Raw genomic sequence first — 16965 nt, 5'->3', positions numbered from 1 at the left:
CTAGGGTGGAACCTGAGCTTGAGAGTTTTGAGCAGTGTTCGAGGCTTCTGAGTCTTGACTGAAGACTTGCAGGAGTATCCTCCTTATTCTGATTCTGATGTAGATGACTCTACACCTTCGGCTTCTCCTCCTGAGGATTTTTCTTTTTCAGAGACTCTTCATTCCATGAGGGAGCATTTTAAATGGGAAGGTCAAGATTTCTCTGATTCTAGGAAAAGGCTTAGGGAATTTTTGTTTCTACCCCAGCATAGGCCTTTAGCTATACCTCCTGTTCTGGATGTGGTAGAGGATGTTTTTGCAGAGGCTTCCCTGAACCCTGATTCTTTGCCTCCTGCCCCAGTTAAACCGGACAGGTATTATAGAGTGCCTGAAGCTCATAAGTATCTTTTTAAGAGTCCTAGGGCAGATCCAGAAACTGTTTGTCAGGGCCCTAAAGGGGTTAAGGCTTCTGTTGTTAAAAATCCTGTTCCTTCTGATAAAGAGGCAAGGGCTTTGGATAGATGGGGGAAAAAGGTGTATACTTCTTCCACTTTAGCCATGAGGGCTTTGAATTGCCAGTTTCACATATTGAAATACCAAAATTATCTCCTTTCACAATTGAAGTCTAAGGTAGATGCTCTGGCGGAAGGTATTGAGTGTAAAGAATTGCAGGATTTGGTTCATGTTTCTGAACAGGTGGGTAAGCATTCCTTGCAATGTGGTTTTGATGCTGTACAGGCCTCTTCGAGGGTGGCAGCCACTGGTTCTGTTCTTCGCAGGCACGCCTGGCTGAGGGATCAGAATTTAGCTGAACATGTAAAGACAAGGATTTTAGATGCTCCTTCACAATCTGATGTGTTGTTTGGTGCCCGTGGACACAGTTTTAAAGAAAATGGAGGACAAGGCTAAGTCTATGCAGACTGTTAAAGATTTTTTGCAGGTTCAGCCTCCAAAGTTTAGTAGAAATTGGCCTACTAAGGGGTGGACTTATCCTTCTTATGATTCTCAGTCTAGGGGTAGATCTAGACGTGGTAGGGGCAGAGCTCAAGGTTCTTTTAGGCCTAGAACAGGCAGTTCGCCTGCCCAGTCGTCTGGTGAGGGCAGGGGTCAGTCCTTTCGTAAGCAGACCCAATGACTTGCCTTTTCAACTGCCAGAGCCTTCTCGTCTGGCAGCACCTTTGGGAGGAAGGCTGGCACTTTTCAAAGAAAATTGATGTGTTATTACCCAAGACAGATGGGTATTGGATATCGTTCACCACGGTTACAGGTTTTATTTCCATACCTTGCCTCCATTCAAAGGCATGCCAGACATTCCTCTTATACAAAGAAAAGAGGCTCACAAGCAAATTTCTCTGTTGCTCCAGATAGGGGCCATTCAGCCGGTTCCTGTGCCAGAAAGGGGCCTAGGATTTTATTCTCGCCTGTTCCTAGTACCAAAAAAGGGGAACACGTGGAGACCAATTTTGGATTTGTCTATCCTCAACACTTATTTGGACATTCCCAAGTTCAAAATGTTGACGTTACAACAGCTTTTACCTCTGCTGGGCAAAGATCACTGGATGGTAACTTTAGATCTCAAGGAGGCTTACCTTCATGTGCCTATCAGACTCAGTTGCAGGAAGTATCTGTGTTTCCGAGCTGGAAATTCACATTATCAGTTCTCTGCATTGCCCTTTGGCTTATCTACTGCGCCCAGAGTATTCACAAAAGTTCTGGCTCCAGTTGTAGCTTTTTTCAGTCTAAAAGGAATACAAATCTATCCTTACTTGGACGACTGTCTGATTCTGGCTCAAGAAAAGGACGAGCTTCTTCAGCATCTGGAATATGTGATAGCAGTGCTAAGATGCCTGGGGTATTCTGTGAACGAAATAAAGTCCAGTCTAGTACCCTCTCAAGACATGTGCTTTCTGGGTGTGAGACTGAATACAGCAGCCCAGATGGCCTTTTTAACCCCGGACAAACAAAAGAGTCTATCCCTTTACTTCCATCAACTATCTCATCAGTCCGTGCTGACTGCAAGGACAGTCCTTCAAGCATTAGGGTTCATGGCATCTTGTATTCTGGTGCTTCCCAATGCCAAACTGCATATGAGGAAGCTGCAATGGTATCTGAAAATGTATGGACACAGCACTGCCAGGATTTGGACACTGTCATTCCAATAATACCTTGCATTCAAAAGGAATTTTTGTGGTGGGCTCAGGAATGTCACCTAAACAAGGGACTCTCTGTGACCCTGCCAGAGGCGAGTCAGATTCTAGCGACAGATGCCTCAAACAGAGCTCATCTGAATGGAAAGTGGATACAAGACAAGTGGCCTGCCAGACTACAGCATCTACATATCAACATGAAGGAGATGTTAGCAGTCCAGTTTGCATTAATGTCTTTCAAGGAGTTACTTCTTCCAGGGCAGGTGTTGATTCTAACAGACAACACTACTGTCATGTGGTACATCAACAAGCAAGGGGGAACACATTCTTATCCTCTATGCAGGCAAGCAATGATTTTGTGAGAGACTGCGCTCAGCTTGCAGCTAAATCTACAGGCAAGGTTTCTGCCAGGAGCACAGAACTCCTTAGCAGATGTGTTAAGCAGGCTAATCATTTATTCCACACGAGTGGAAACTGGATCTTCATGTATTTCGACAATTGACAGTGTCCTGGGGAACTCCAGACATAGATCTGTTCGCTTCTCCACTAAACCACCAGCTGCCAAAGTTTTGCACAAAAAGGTTTCATCACACAGCTTGGAAAGTGGATGCTCTTTCGTTCAGTTGGGAAAATCTTCATGTGTATGCCTTTCCACCTCTGCCTCTCCTCCCAAAGGTACTCCTAAAGGTCAGACAAGACAAGCCAAGGATGATTTTGATAGCTCCAGATTGGCCTCGGCAACACTGGTACCCATTACTGAGGAATCTGGTAAGGAAGCCTCCATGGCCTTTACCTTTAATTCCACACCTTTTGTCTCAGAGGGACGGTCATCTCCTCAATGTCAAGCTTCACTCTCTTCATCTAACAGCCTGGCATATTCTGTTTTGAACCACAGCAGGTCTCAACTTCCTCAACAAGTTTTGAATGTGATTATGGAAGCCAGAAGGCCTAGTACACGTAAAGTGTATGCAGAAAAATGGAAGAGATTTTTATTTTGGAGTGCAGCAAAGGATTTGGATGTTTCTGAGCCTAATTTGAGTGTGGCTCTTCAATATCTTACTGAGTTATTGGACAAAGGTTTGTCTTTCTCTTCCATTAAGATTCATGCTGCAGCAATTTCAGCTCACTATGATTGTGACCCACCATTGTTTTCTCATCCTTTGTTCAAGCAATTTCTTAGAGGGGCAAAGAATATAAGACCCCCACGTAGAGCTCCTACTCCTGCTTGGGACCTCAATTTTGTGTTGGAGAAACTTACTCTACAACCTTTTGAGCCTCGGCTACCGCTGAGTTGAAATACTTGTCATGGAAGACTGCTTTTTTGGTTGGCCATTACTTCTGCAAGAAGGGTTTCTGAATTGCAGGCCCTTATGGCGGTTGAGCCTTTTTTTGATTTTTCATAAGGATAGGGTATCATTACGCACTAATCCTTCATTTATGCCTAAGGTGGTTTCTAGTGTGGCTTTAAACCAAACTATTCATTTGCCTACTTTTATGCAAATCCCCAAAATAAGGGGAAAAGATTTTGCACACTTTAGATGTACACAGGCAGTTGCGTTATTATTTAAGCAGGACTAGGATTTTAGGCAGTCTCAGCAGTTGTTTGTTTCTTTTGCTTTGAGTTCCCAGGGCAAGCCTGTGTCAAAACAAACTATATCTAAGTGGATTGGGTTTTGCATTGCATTCTGTTATTCCCATCATGGCAAGGAGATTCCAGCTGGGATTAGGCCTCATTCCACGAGGGCTACTGCCACTTCAACAGCATTCCTAAGGGGGGTGGCAACTAAGGATATTTTGGAGGCAGCTACTTGGAGTTCAGTGCATACTTTCTCCAAGCATTACCACCTTCCTCTCTATTCTAAATCCAGGGCTGGTTTTGCCACTGCTGTGTTGCAGGGCATTTTGGCAGCTCCTGCTTCATTATAGTTTAGCCATCCTCCCTTACCTCTGCTTTGGGATTCTACCCAAGTGTTAGGACTGCAGCAATGTGAGATGAAGAACATAGTACAGTTTTGTACCTACCATAAATGTAGATGTTCGAAGATCCACATTGCTGCAGTCCAATTTACCCTCCCTCCTTCCCCTCTGTGTTTAGGGGTGGTTGTGTGGGTGGGGTTCTATTTTTGTAAATTTGTATATATTGTACATATCTTAGGTACAGGAGTGTTTGGTGTTTTTTGGTTTTGGCCTTATCTTTTTAGGGTCTTCTGACATCTGGGGCAAGAAAAGACTGAGGATATGACGTCGGTCATGCGCATTTGTACCCTGACGTCCTGATGTCAGACAAATGCGCCTTGACCGACGTAAGCCTTATACTTTGGTATTCGGGCCAACTGGGACAGCGGACTACCCAAGTGTTAGGGCTGCAGCAATGTGGATCTTCGAACATCTACATTTATGGTAGGTACAAAACTGTACTTTTGTTCCAGAGAAGTGGCAGGCTCTTGGAGATACATTTACATCTCCAGCATCACTTGTTCATGTCAGAGGCTAGGTTAAGATCTCTGGAGAGAGTGACCCTCCTTCAGTCTGATAAATGAATGTATAGCATTTCCATCAGGGTCAGGTCAGAGACTACCTTGTAAGTTAGACACAGGTGACCCCTTAGCAACCTGTAGGAGACAGATTTCAGTGACAGGGTTTCAGTCTTTCTGCATAAGACTTGATTTAAAGTTGTTGACTTCATTCAATCTTCAATGTCCAGGTTTGGGTCTGAGAATCAGATCCGACTCAGCCAGTGGGCATTCACAGACCAGAGAAACAAACTGATCTTAAAAAGCCTGTTACTATCTACTGGCTCTTCCTGCATTTTGCCATCTACTTCAGGGGCTCAACCTCCATCCAAAAAGCATAAAGAGTGCAACCAGTCACCAAAAAGGTCTCTTAGAACAGGTGAACTGCCTCAGAAATTATCAAAAACTTCAGATCTGACTGAATCAGCTCTGATTGTGATAGAGGGTTCCCTTGCCTCAAGGCCAAAGTTTCTGATCCTACAATCTTTCAGGCCAGTCCCTAGACCTCCATATGTTGCGTCATCCACCAGGTCTTCTTGTAGTCTCTCTGAAGCAGAGGTAGACAGGATATTGATGAAGTTTCTCTGGGAACAAATTCATCTGCGGGTTTTGCCCCTTCTGTTCCCCTCAGGATCCGTGAGCCATCAGCCTGCCTTTGCTCTGATAACGCCTTCTCCAATCTGACTGTTGAGTTTGGAGTTATCAGGCCCAAAGATGCCTGGACTCAAGATGTTGGAGGCAACAGGTTCCAGTACCTCAACTCCAACAATTTCCCTGACTGCCCGGGCTCCCACAGTTTTGGAGCAGAGTGGTTCTCTGAGTCATAGCTTTGGCATCAAGTCCGAGGGTTGATGTCTGCTGCAAAGTTTTCGGAGCTGTCTCTTCCTCTCAGGGCTTCGGCACTTGATATCTGTGCTCTGACTCCAGACTCAGAGCTAGGGGTGGTGCGGATTCATCAGGCTTCCCCCTTGACAACTATGGCTCCAGGGGTGTTGCCCTCAGTTTCCCATTCACCCTTGGCATTCTCTGTACCCAGAAGAGCCTCGACTATCCCTGCTTTGGTAAATGGTCCCTCCTCAGCAGATTGTGTCTGAGACATTGTTCTGTCACCTCTGGGACAGCCTATCCTGAAAGATTTCCAGACTGTTCTTGTTTTGGAACATCCGGAGTCTTCCTACACCTCAACTGGAGCACCCCATCGAGGAGGTTCCTCATAAGCATCAATGCATGGAGGACACCACTATCGATGAAGGGGAAGGATACCCCAGGTCACCACCTGAGGATGTCTCCTTTGGAGACATTATGGAAATTCTTCGCCAAAAAGGTGGTTGGTCTGGCCAAAACTCTAACCCAGAGGAATCGGTGTTTCTCAAAGCTTTTGGGTCAGGCTCATCTGCTTCTTGGATGTCTCCTCATGTGGGTCCTCTTATTGATCTTGTTTTATTCAGGGCGTGGAAGAAGCCGGACACCATAAAACCCATTCTTAAGTGCCCTGACAAAATCTTGAGCACCCGTCCAGACAGACCCCATTTGACTAAGGTTATTCCTGTCAATGCCATGGTGGTTGCAGCAGCCACCAAGAAGAAGGTGGCCCAACAAAGTTCTACTGTCCACCCCCCTAATAATGAGTCTAGAGCTTTGGACAGATTTGATAACTGGGTGTATGCTTTAGCGACTTTCACATTGTGAGTGCTGAATTATTTGGCATATGTAACCAGACTACAGAGGGACTTAGTCAAGGAACTTTCTATTTCTGCTCCAGGGTCCAGCTCTACTGAGGATCAAAAGACCTTTTCCTCCAGAATGGCCACCCTACAGTCCATATCCAACATGTCCATGAGACTGATTACTCATGCTGCAGAAGGTACCTCAATGGCAGCTGGGTCAGGCATTGCTATCAGATGCCATGCCTGGATGTGGCTGTTTGATTTCTCTGAACCTTTCATGGCATCCTTTATTAATGTCCATTTCGATGGATTATCTTTGTTTGATCCGACTGTCAGTGACACAGTCTACCAATATGAAAAAGTTGGAAAGAACTTGTCTGCCATTGGAATCCACATTGCTATCCCACAATGGCCTTTTTCCAGGAAGCAGCATGGAGGTAAAAAACTGTGGTTTTGAAAATCTCAAGGTGCTTTTCTGGATTCATGGGGAAATTTTTCCTCCAGAGGCAGAGTTGGAAATATCCCAATGTCAGATGCAGCCCCCTGGCTAGAGGGGTCCAGTGAACCATGGGTCTCGAGATACATCCTTCAATAGGCCAAATCAGTGATCCTGAAGGATTTCCTGACTGCTCTTCTCTGGAGGCAGCTGGGAGATGTTTATCTTTACACCCAACAGCCTGGGAAGCCGTCACAAATTATCATTTGGTATTAAATATCAAATCCAGAGGTTATTCCATACCCATTTTTCCAAAATCCCTCTCCAACCTCCCAGATGTTCCATCCAATCAGAGGGAGGCTGCAACCTTAGAGATTTCAAAGCTGCTCACCAGAAGAGTCATCCAAGGTGTCCCCCAAGATCAGCTTGGATCAGGCTTCTACTCCAGATTCTTTTTAGTGCCCAAAAATATGGCAGACCTCAGACCCATTTTGCATTTCACCAACCTCAACAAATTGATAGCCAAATCAAAGTTCTGAATGGTCACAATTTAGTCCATTCTACAGAAGGATGACTGGATGTGCTTGGTAGGCTTTCAGGACTAGCACTATCACATCAAGATGAATAGGTGTTCCAGGAGGTTTCTCTCCTTCCATCTGGGAGCCAATCATTACCAGTTCAGAGTACTCCCCTTTGGTCTCATCACAACCCCCCAGGGTGTTTACCAAATGTGTGGCAGTAGTGGCAGCTCACTTGAGACTGCAAGGATTCCATGTGTTTCCCTACCTGGATGATTGGCTCCTCACTGCTCCCACCAGGCATCAACTCATCCAAGCTAGGAACACTGTCTTTCAGCTTGCCTCAAACTAAGGCATCTCCAGCAACCTGAAAAAGTCACAACTTCAGCCACCTGATCGACTTCATTGGAGCCCATCTGAATACAACACATTGCTTAGCTATCCTTTCTGCAGACATGATCTGCAACTTAAGACTCCATATCAGACAGGTCTTGGATATTCCTGCTCCCCAGGCAGGTCTTGTCCTCGGGGCTATGGGTCCCATGGCTGCCATCACTCTTGTTCCAGTAGCATGGCTTCATATAAGAGTACTTCAATGGACTCTGGTGGTCCAATGTTCTTTACTGTCATAACCGCTAAGTCACCCAGTCAAGTTATCTTGAGTATGCAGCGAATCCCTTCTCTGGTGGCTCCAATCAGATGTTCTCCAACAAGGTTGACTCTTCATCCCCCCTTCCCCGAGGACCACAGTGACCACAGACACTTCCCAGTTTGGGTTGCTGGGGGCATTATCTGGGTCTAATGGTCCAAGGCATGTGGTTCCATCTCGAGACCAATTTGCATATAAATGTCCTGGAGATGACAGTGGTGCTTCTGGCATTGCAAGCCCTTCATTCCTCTCTTCCTGACAGGACTATTGCAGTTCAAACACACAGCATGTCAGTTATTTGGTATGTCAATTACAGGGAGGAACCAAGTCCTACTGGTTGTGTCAAGAACCCGTGAAGTTGTGGCAGTGGGCAATCTCTTCCAATCATTTTCTAGTGGTAACACACATTTCGTGGAAGTTAAACATCCTGGTACATAAGTTCAGCAGAACCATTTTGATGCTTCACAAGTGATCTCTCAATACTTCAGTGGTGAACATGATATTCCAGAAATGGAGTCAACCTTGCTACTATCGCTTTGCTGTCCTTCCAAAACAAACTGCAGTGAGTTCTTTACCCTGATCCCTCCTCAGGCACTGTCACCAGGAGATGATCGACTCCATGCTTGGCCCACCAGTGTGCTTTACTCTTATTTCCCTCTTCCTCTCATCCCCAGGTTTCTTCAGAAAGCTCAGAGGTTGAAGTGCAAAGTAATACTCATTGTTCCTGTTTGGCCTTGGCAAGTTTGGTTTCCCTTTCTTTGCTCTCATGTGGATGTTCTTCATTCCACATTGCTGCAGTCCTAACTATTGGGTAGTCCGCTGTCCAGTCGGCCCGAATACCAAAGTATATGGCTGACGTCGGTCAGGGCGCATTAAACTGACGTCAGTACGTCAGGGTACTAATGCGCATGACCGACGTCATATCCTCAGTCTTTTTTGCCGCATGGTCCGATGCAGAAGCAATTTTGCGAGTGCAGGTTGGCGTTCTGAAAGTTTCTGAAGTCAGAGTTTCAGACCGAATCAAAGTTGGCTAAGTACCCCGTTGGGGAATATTTTGTTTTTTTCTTGCCTCAGTATTTAACCGGATGTCAGAAAAGTGAATAACTGTATTTCTTGTGGGAAACAGATACCTCATAGGGATTACCATACTTTGTGTATACCTTGTTTAGGGCCTGAGCACGACATTGTTGGATGCCGCTCTTGTGCTAGATTTAACAAACGCACTATTAAGAGAAGGTTAGACTGTGCCAGGTTAGTGTTTGGGAAGCGTTGTAATTATAAAATGCCGTCGGATGCTCCGGCCGCTTCGCTAAAAACGCAAAGATAAAGCAGCAAAGCCTTGGTGGAGGAACCGACAGTCCCAGACGTCGGTTCTTTGGAAGGCTCAGTGGAGCCGGAGGTTTTGCCAGGTGTTTCTTTGGAGTCTCAGGGAGAGACTTTACTGTTACAGGATGTATCCTCTCAGGAAGTAGGCCAGGCTGAGGGGCTTCTCAGGTGGCTGTTCTTCCTCTCTTCCTAAGGTGGTTAGAGCCTCCCTTCAGTTTCCAAGGCTTCTTTGAGGGCAGGCCAAGTTTAGCTTCTGTGGGGTTTCTCCTAGTACTTCAGGATCTTTGCCTAAGAAACATATGCTTAAAATGGCAGAGGATTTGATTACTATGATTAGGGGTTCTATGCCCCCTCCTGATAAGAGGCCTAGGGTGGAACCTGAGTTTGAGAGTTTTGAGCAATGCTCAGAGGCTTCGGAGTCTTCGGCTGAAGACTTGCAGGAGTACCCTCCTTATTCTGATTCTGATGTGGATGATTCTACTCCTTCTGCTTCTCCTCCTGAGGATTTTTCATTTTCAGAGACTCTGCATTCCATGAGGGAGCATTTTAAATGGGAAGGTCAAGATTTCTCTGATTCCAGGAAAAGGCTTAGGGAATTCTTGTTTTTACCCCAGCATAGGCCTTTAGCTATACCTCCTGTTTTGAATGTGGTGGAAGATGTGTTTGCAGAGGCTTCCCTGAATCCTGATTCTTTGCCTCCTGCCCCAGTTAAACCGGATAGGTATTATAGGGTGCCTGAAGCTCACAAGTATCTTTTTAAGAGTCCTAGGGCAGACCCGGAAACTGTCTCTCAGGGGCCTAAAGGTGTGAAGGCCTCAGTTGTTAAAAATCCTGTCCCTCCTGATAAAGAGGCAAGGGCTTTGGATAGATGGGGAAAGAAAGTGTATACTTCTTCCACTTTAGCCATAAGGGCGTTGAATTGTCAGTTTCACATGTTAAAATATCAGAATTATCTTCTTTCACAGTTGAAATCTAAGGTGGATGCTCTGGCTGAAGGTATTGAGTGTAAAGAGTTGCAGGATTTGGTTCATGTGTCTGAACAGGTGGGTAAACATTCCTTGCAGTGTGGTTTTGATGCTGTGCAGGCCTCCTCCAGGGTGGCTGCCACTGGTTCTGTTCTTCAGAGGCACGCCTGGCTGAGAGATCAGAATTTAGCTGAGCATGTTAAGACAAGGATTTTGGATGCTCCTTTACAGTCTGATGTGTTGTTTGGTTCGCCTGTGGAAGCAGTTTTGAAGAAAATGGAGGACAAGGCTAAGTCTATGCAAACTGTTAAAGATTTTTTTCAGGTGCAGCCTCCAAGTTTAGTAGAAATTGGCCTACTAAGGGATGGACTTATCCTGCTTATGATTCCCAGTCTAGGGGTAGGTCTAGACGTGGTAGGGGCAGAGCTCAGGGTTCTTTAGGCCTAGGACAGGGAGTTCCCCTGCTCAGACTTCTGGTGAGGGCAGGGGTCAGTCCTTTCGTAAGCAGACCCAATGACCTGCCTTTTCAGCTGCCAGTACGCTCGCCTGGCAGCACCTTTGGGAGGAAGGCTGTCTCTTTTCAAAGAAAATTGGGATTTAATTACCCAAGACAGATGGGTTCTGGATATTATTCACCACGGTTACAGGTTTTATTTCCATACCTTGCCTCCTTTCAAAGGCATGCCAGACATTCCTCCTCTTCAAAGAACAGAGGCTCACAAGCAAATTTCTCTGTTGCTCCAAATAGGGGCCATTCAGTCAGTTCCTGTGCCGGAAGGGGGCCTAGGATTTTATTCTCGCCTGTTCCTAGTACCAAAGAAGGGGAACACGTGGAGACCAATTCTGGATTTATCTATCCTCAACACTTATCTGGACATTCCCAAGTTCAAAATGTTGACGTTACAACAGCTTTTACCTCTGCTGGGCAAAGATCACTGGATGGTAACTTTAGATCTCAAGGAAGCTTACCTTCATGTGCCAATAAGACTACGTTGCAGGAAGTATCTGCGTTTTCGAGCTGGAAATTCTCATTATCAGTTCTCTGCATTGCCCTTTGGCTTATCTACTGCGCCCAGAGTATTCACAAAGGTTCTGGCTCCAGTGATAGCTTACTTCAGGCTAAAAGGAATCCAAATCTATCCTTACTTGGACAACTGCCTGCTTCTGGCTCAAGAAAAGGAAGATCTTCTACAGCATCTGGAATATGTCATAGCAGTGCTAAGATGCCTAGGGTATTCTGTGAACGAAATAAAGTCCAGTCTAGTACCCTCTCAAGACATGTGTTTTCTGGGTGTGAGACTGAATACAGCAGCCCAGATGGCCTTTTTAACCCCGGACAAACAAAAGAATCTTTCCAGTTACTTCCATCATCTATCTCTTCAGTCCGGGCTGACTGCAAGGACAGTCCTTCAAGCCTTAGGGTTCATGGCATCTTGTATTCTGGTGCTTCCCAATGCCAAACTACATATGAGGAAGCTACAATGGTATCTCAAATATCTGTGGACACAGCACTGCCAGGATTTGGACACTGTCATTCAAATAATACCTTGCATTCAAAAGGAATTTTTGTGGTGGGCTCAGGAATGTCACCTAAACAAGGGACTCTCTGTGACCCGGCCAGAGGCAAGTCAGATTCTAACGACAGATGCCTCAGATATTGCTTGGGGAGCTCATCTAAATGGAAAGTGGATACAAGACAAGTGGCCTGCCAGACTACAGCATCTACATATCAACATGAAAGAGATGTTAGCAGTTCAGTTTGCATTAATTGCTTTCAAGGAGTTACTTCTTCCAGGGCAGGTGTTGATTCTAACAAACAACACAACTGTCATGTGGTACATCAACAAACAAGGGGAACACATTCTTACCCATTGTGCAGACAAGCAATGATTTTATGGGAGACTGCTCAGTCTGCAACTAACTCTTCAGGCAAGGTTTCTGCCGGGAGCACAGAACTCCTTAGCAGATGTATTAAGCAGACAAATCATGGATCCCCACGAGTGGAAACTGGATCTTCATGTATTTCAAAATTGACAGTGTCATGGGGAACTCCAGACATAGATCTGTTCGCTTCTCCACTAAACCACCAGCTGCCAAAGTTTTGCACGAAGGGATTTCATCACACAGCTTGGAAAGTGGATGCTCTTTCTTTCAGTTGGAAAAATCTTCATGTGTATGCTTTTCCACCTCTGCCTCTTCTTCCAAAGGTGCTTCTAAAGGTCAGACAAGACAAGCCAAGGATGATTTTAATAGCTCCAGATTGGCCTCGCAGCACTGGTACCCATTACTGAGGAGTCTGGTAAGGAAGCCTCCATGGCCTTTACCCTTGATTCCACACCTGTTGTCTCAGAGGGAAGGTCATCTGCTCAATGTCAAGCTTCACTCTCTACATCTAACAGCCTGGCATATTCTGTTTTGAAAGACAGCAGGTCTCAGCTTCCTCAACAAGTTTTAAATGTGATTATGGAAGCCAGAAGACCTAGTACAAGGAAAGTGTACGCAGAAAAATGGAAGAGATTTTTATTTTGGAGTGCAGCAAACAATTTGGAGATTTCTGAGCCAAATTTGAGTGTGGCTCTTCAATATCTTACTGAGTTACTGGACAAAGGTTTGTCTTTCTCTTCCATTAAGATTCATGCTGCAGCAATTTCAGCTCACTATGATTGTGACCCACCATTGTTTTCGCATCCTTTGTTCAAGCAATTTCTTAGAGGGCAAAGAATATAAGACCCCACGAGAGCTCCTACTCCTGCTTGGGATCTCAATTTTGTGTTGGAGAAACTTACTCTACAACCTTTTGAGCCTCGGCTACTGCTGAATTGAAATACTTGTCATGGAAGACTGCTTTTTGTTGGCCATTACTTCTGCAAGAAGGGTTTCTGAGTTGCAGGCCCTTATGGCAGTGGAGCCTTTTTGATTTTTCATAAGGATAGGGTATCTTTACGCACTAATCCTTCCTTTATGCCTAAGGTGGTTTCTAGTGTGGCTTTAAACCAAACTATTCATTTGCCTACCTTTTATGCAGATCCCCAAAATAAAGGGGAAAAGATTTTGCACACTTTAGATGTACACAGGCTATTGCTATTATTTGAGCAGGACTAAGGATTTTAGGCAGTCTCAGCAGTTGTTTGTTTCTTTTGCTTTGAGTTCAAAGGGCAAGCCTGTGTCAAAACAAACTATTTCTAGGTGGATTGGGTGTTGCATTACATTTTGTTATTCCCATCATGGCAAGGAGATTCCAGCTGGGATTAGGCCTCATTCCACTAGGGCTACTGCCACTTCTACAGCATTTCTAAGGGGGGTGGCAACTAAGGATATTTTGGAGGCAGCTACTTGGAGTTCAGTGCATACTTTCACTAAGCATTATCACCTTCCTCTCTACTCTAAGTCTAGGGCTGGTTTTGCCACAGCTATTTTGCAAGGCATGTTGTCAGTTCCTGCTTCCTTATGATTTGCCAGCCTCCCTTACCTCTGCTTTGGGATTCTACCCAATAGTTAGGACTGCAGCAATGTGGAATGAAGAACATAGTACAGTTTTGTACCTACCATAAATGTAGATGTTCGAGGATCCACATTGCTGCAGTCCAATTTACCCTCCCTCCTTCCCCTCTGTGTTTAGGGGTGGTTGTGTGGGTGAGGTTATATTCTGCTAATTGTGTATATATTGTACATATATTTTTTGATGCTGGTATTTTGGGAGTTTTTGGTTTTTGGCCTTATCTTTTCAGGGTCTTCTGACATCTGGGGCAAGAAAAGACTGAGGATATGACGTCGGTCATGCGCATTAGTACCCTGACGTACTGACGTCAGTTTAATGCGCCCTGACCGACGTCAGCCATATACTTTGGTATTCGGGCCGACTGGACAGCGGACTACCCAATAGTTAGGACTGCAGCAATGTGGATCCTCGAACATCTACATTTATGGTAGGTACAAAACTGTACTTTTGTCCACCATGTACTCTGGATCCCATTCCAGATCTTCTGTCCCATCCGGCAGGACAGACCCACCCAAGATCTCTCATGTCTGAAACTGACCACTTGGTTGCTCTAATTTCAATGATGGCTAGAACTCCCAGGCTGTCATGCCCAGTGAAAAAGATCTTGATTGCAGCACATAAACCTTTTGCCAGGAAAATGTATAAGAGAAGAAAAGGTTTTCAGTTTGGGCCAATCAGCACCATTTAGACCTCTTTACATGTACTTCTTAGCCTCTACTTTCCATAATAGAGCTAGTTTCTCTGCTCTGAAGGTTTAGTTGGCAGTCATATCCAACTTTCACAATGGGGGAAAATTCATCACCTTTGGTCTCTTCTACGTTGTGCAAGGGTTTTCAGGCGGGTACTTTTTTGCTTGCCCGCCAACCAAAAATCCCAATCCCCCTTGATCTCACCATGGTTTTGCAAGCTTTGAAGGAACCTCTCTTTGAGCCTTCAGCGAAAGTTGAATTGAAGTACTTGTCTTAGAAAACTTCCTTCCCAGTGGCTATCACCTCAGCTAGGAGGGTGTCTGAACTTCAAGCCTTATCATCCAAGCCACCGTATTTGATCTTTCACAAAGATAATGGGCCAGATTCCCGAAGGCTTGCACAGAGTCTAAGAGTAGAGTAAGACTCCATGCAGCCAACATGTCCACCGAGCGATCCAGGAAGAGCCGGTAGGGGCATGTAACAGAACTCCTTAAACTAGTCCTACACGGACAGGGCTTAGATATGCAAATTACCTCAATTGCAGGCGAAAGCTATGCAAATGAGGTAAATTTGCAATCCAGGAAACCCGAACCTGTCCGAGTAGGAGTAGTGTTATTTGCAGAAATGTACTCAGTTGATAACTGAGTACGGTTCTGCAAATAGCAAAACTGAGCCGTGACAGCTGCAAAAAAAGCATGCGTTTACAGGAGGAGGCATGCCAATGGCCAAAAATACGGCCATTTGCAATGGGAAGTGATGCAAAAATTCCGATCTCTGGGGTTTAAACGTAGTGCAGCGCTGCGCAAACACGCTGCGCACTAAAAACCAGAAAAGTAATAATTAAGATCTATAAATGTGGATTTTATAGCTAAAATGAATTTACAGTGCAAGTGAATGGCAGGCTGAAGACAACATGGCCACCGAATAGAGGTTGCTAAGGGGGGAAGCTCAGTCTAAGAGATGTAACCAAGCATTAGTAGGCTATCGGTGTATATGAGACTAATATGTGGTGTGTGTGGTCACCTTCACCACCTGATAGACCATGCCAGTCATGGGTTGAGAGAGCTCAGCCTCCTGTATGTCAATATTGTTGCATCTCTCACATATATCTGAGTGTGTTGGGAGGAGGAGAGGGTTGTCTGTGACATGAGGCAGATGTGACATTGTGTCATAACCACAATATTCACTAGCTGGACTGGAGAGTACATACGAAACCGACCCCTGGACATGCCAGTATATTATGATGACATACTCTGTAGCCTGATCACAAAGGAGATCAGTAGGGTGTTAAGTGTGTAAAAGAGTATAACCGGGATTAGTGCTTAGGTTTGTTGGTGTTTTGTAAAGAGTAGCTGAGAAGGAGTCCAGACTGAGAATCATGACATGTCCTTCAGCTATGTCATAAATAGTAATGTACAGTCATATATGTCCCGAGTCAGGGCCAACTGTACCTTACTGACAATGCCAACATCTGTCAGACAGGCCCATATTTACATAACCACCTCCCACTGACGATAGTCCCTGACATCATACCAGGAGATATCACGTGTAGAATGGCTGACCAGCTCCCCCCAAAGCCAAAAGCATGGCAGCAATTGGATTACAATGTTTCCCAATATGTGTCATGCATGCACTACAGATCAAACAGACCCTGCACCTGAACAGTCTGTTGAGCCTCACCCACTCCACAGGGTCTAGAACCGTCGAATGTGTTACAGCAACATATGGCACTCCCCACAAGTGTGGGTGCACAACACACCATGGGAAGTATAGTCCAGTAAGCCTATAAAGTCTGATCTGCAAGGCCATGGAGTGCAACATGGCTGACGTCATAAACAGAGTTATTGGAAGCTGACAGACACACACCCCTACCAACTGTGGTATGTTCATGTGCAGATCATGGTTCCCAAACATGCTACACCATTTGCAAGGCAGCCACCCAGGACATACATCACTGAACAGAGCTACACATGTCCCACATAGACTTCGCATAGCTCTTCATCAACATCACAGACACATGTATCCACAAAACCAATAATCTGTGCATAGATATGTGTTGACATATGAAGGGATGTCAGTGTGTCCACAGATAGATCACACAAGGTGCGACTCACAGGGTCCTGTTCAAGCTGTTGATACCTGCCGACCCACATGGATCATTCCTGGGATTGCATAAAAGAAAGTGCACACACATTCCCATGTCCAGTCTGATGATGTCAGCATCCTACAAATATACCAGGAGAACAGAAACTACCCAGTAAAGCATATAGCGTACCGTGTTAATGCGTACCTCTCTAGTATCGTAACATAGGTAGGGGTTTGAATCCTGCAAGTGCTGACAGTGTATGTGTGTGTGTGTGTGGGGGGGGTGTATGTATGTGTGTGATTTCCTTTGAGAGGAGTAGCCTTTTTGGAGATTGGGAAAACACATTAAAAGAGGCACATCCCTCTTTGGAATGTCTGATGATGTCAGCATCCTACAAATATAGCAGGTGAACAGAAACCACCCAGTAAAGCATATAGCGCGTTGTGTTAATGCGTATCTCTCAAGTATCATAACATAGTTAGGTAGTGGTT

At 45.2% G+C, this 16965-nt stretch overlaps 1 protein-coding gene across 5 annotated transcripts in view; it reads left to right on the top strand.

The window, feature by feature from the left end:
- Window positions 1-16965, top strand: part of GPR132 (G protein-coupled receptor 132) — a 921399-nt gene that overhangs the window by 716341 nt on the left and 188093 nt on the right. The gene's annotated exons all lie outside the window — the stretch shown is intronic.

The sequence above is a fragment of the Protopterus annectens genome, chromosome 6.part0, assembly GCF_019279795.1.
Source record: "Protopterus annectens isolate FY-2018-M chromosome 6.part0, PAN1.0, whole genome shotgun sequence".
NCBI classification, from domain to species: Eukaryota; Metazoa; Chordata; order Ceratodontiformes; family Protopteridae; genus Protopterus; species Protopterus annectens.
The sequence above is the reverse complement of the archived record's forward strand: the minus strand, read 5'-3'. Positions and strand labels throughout refer to the sequence as shown.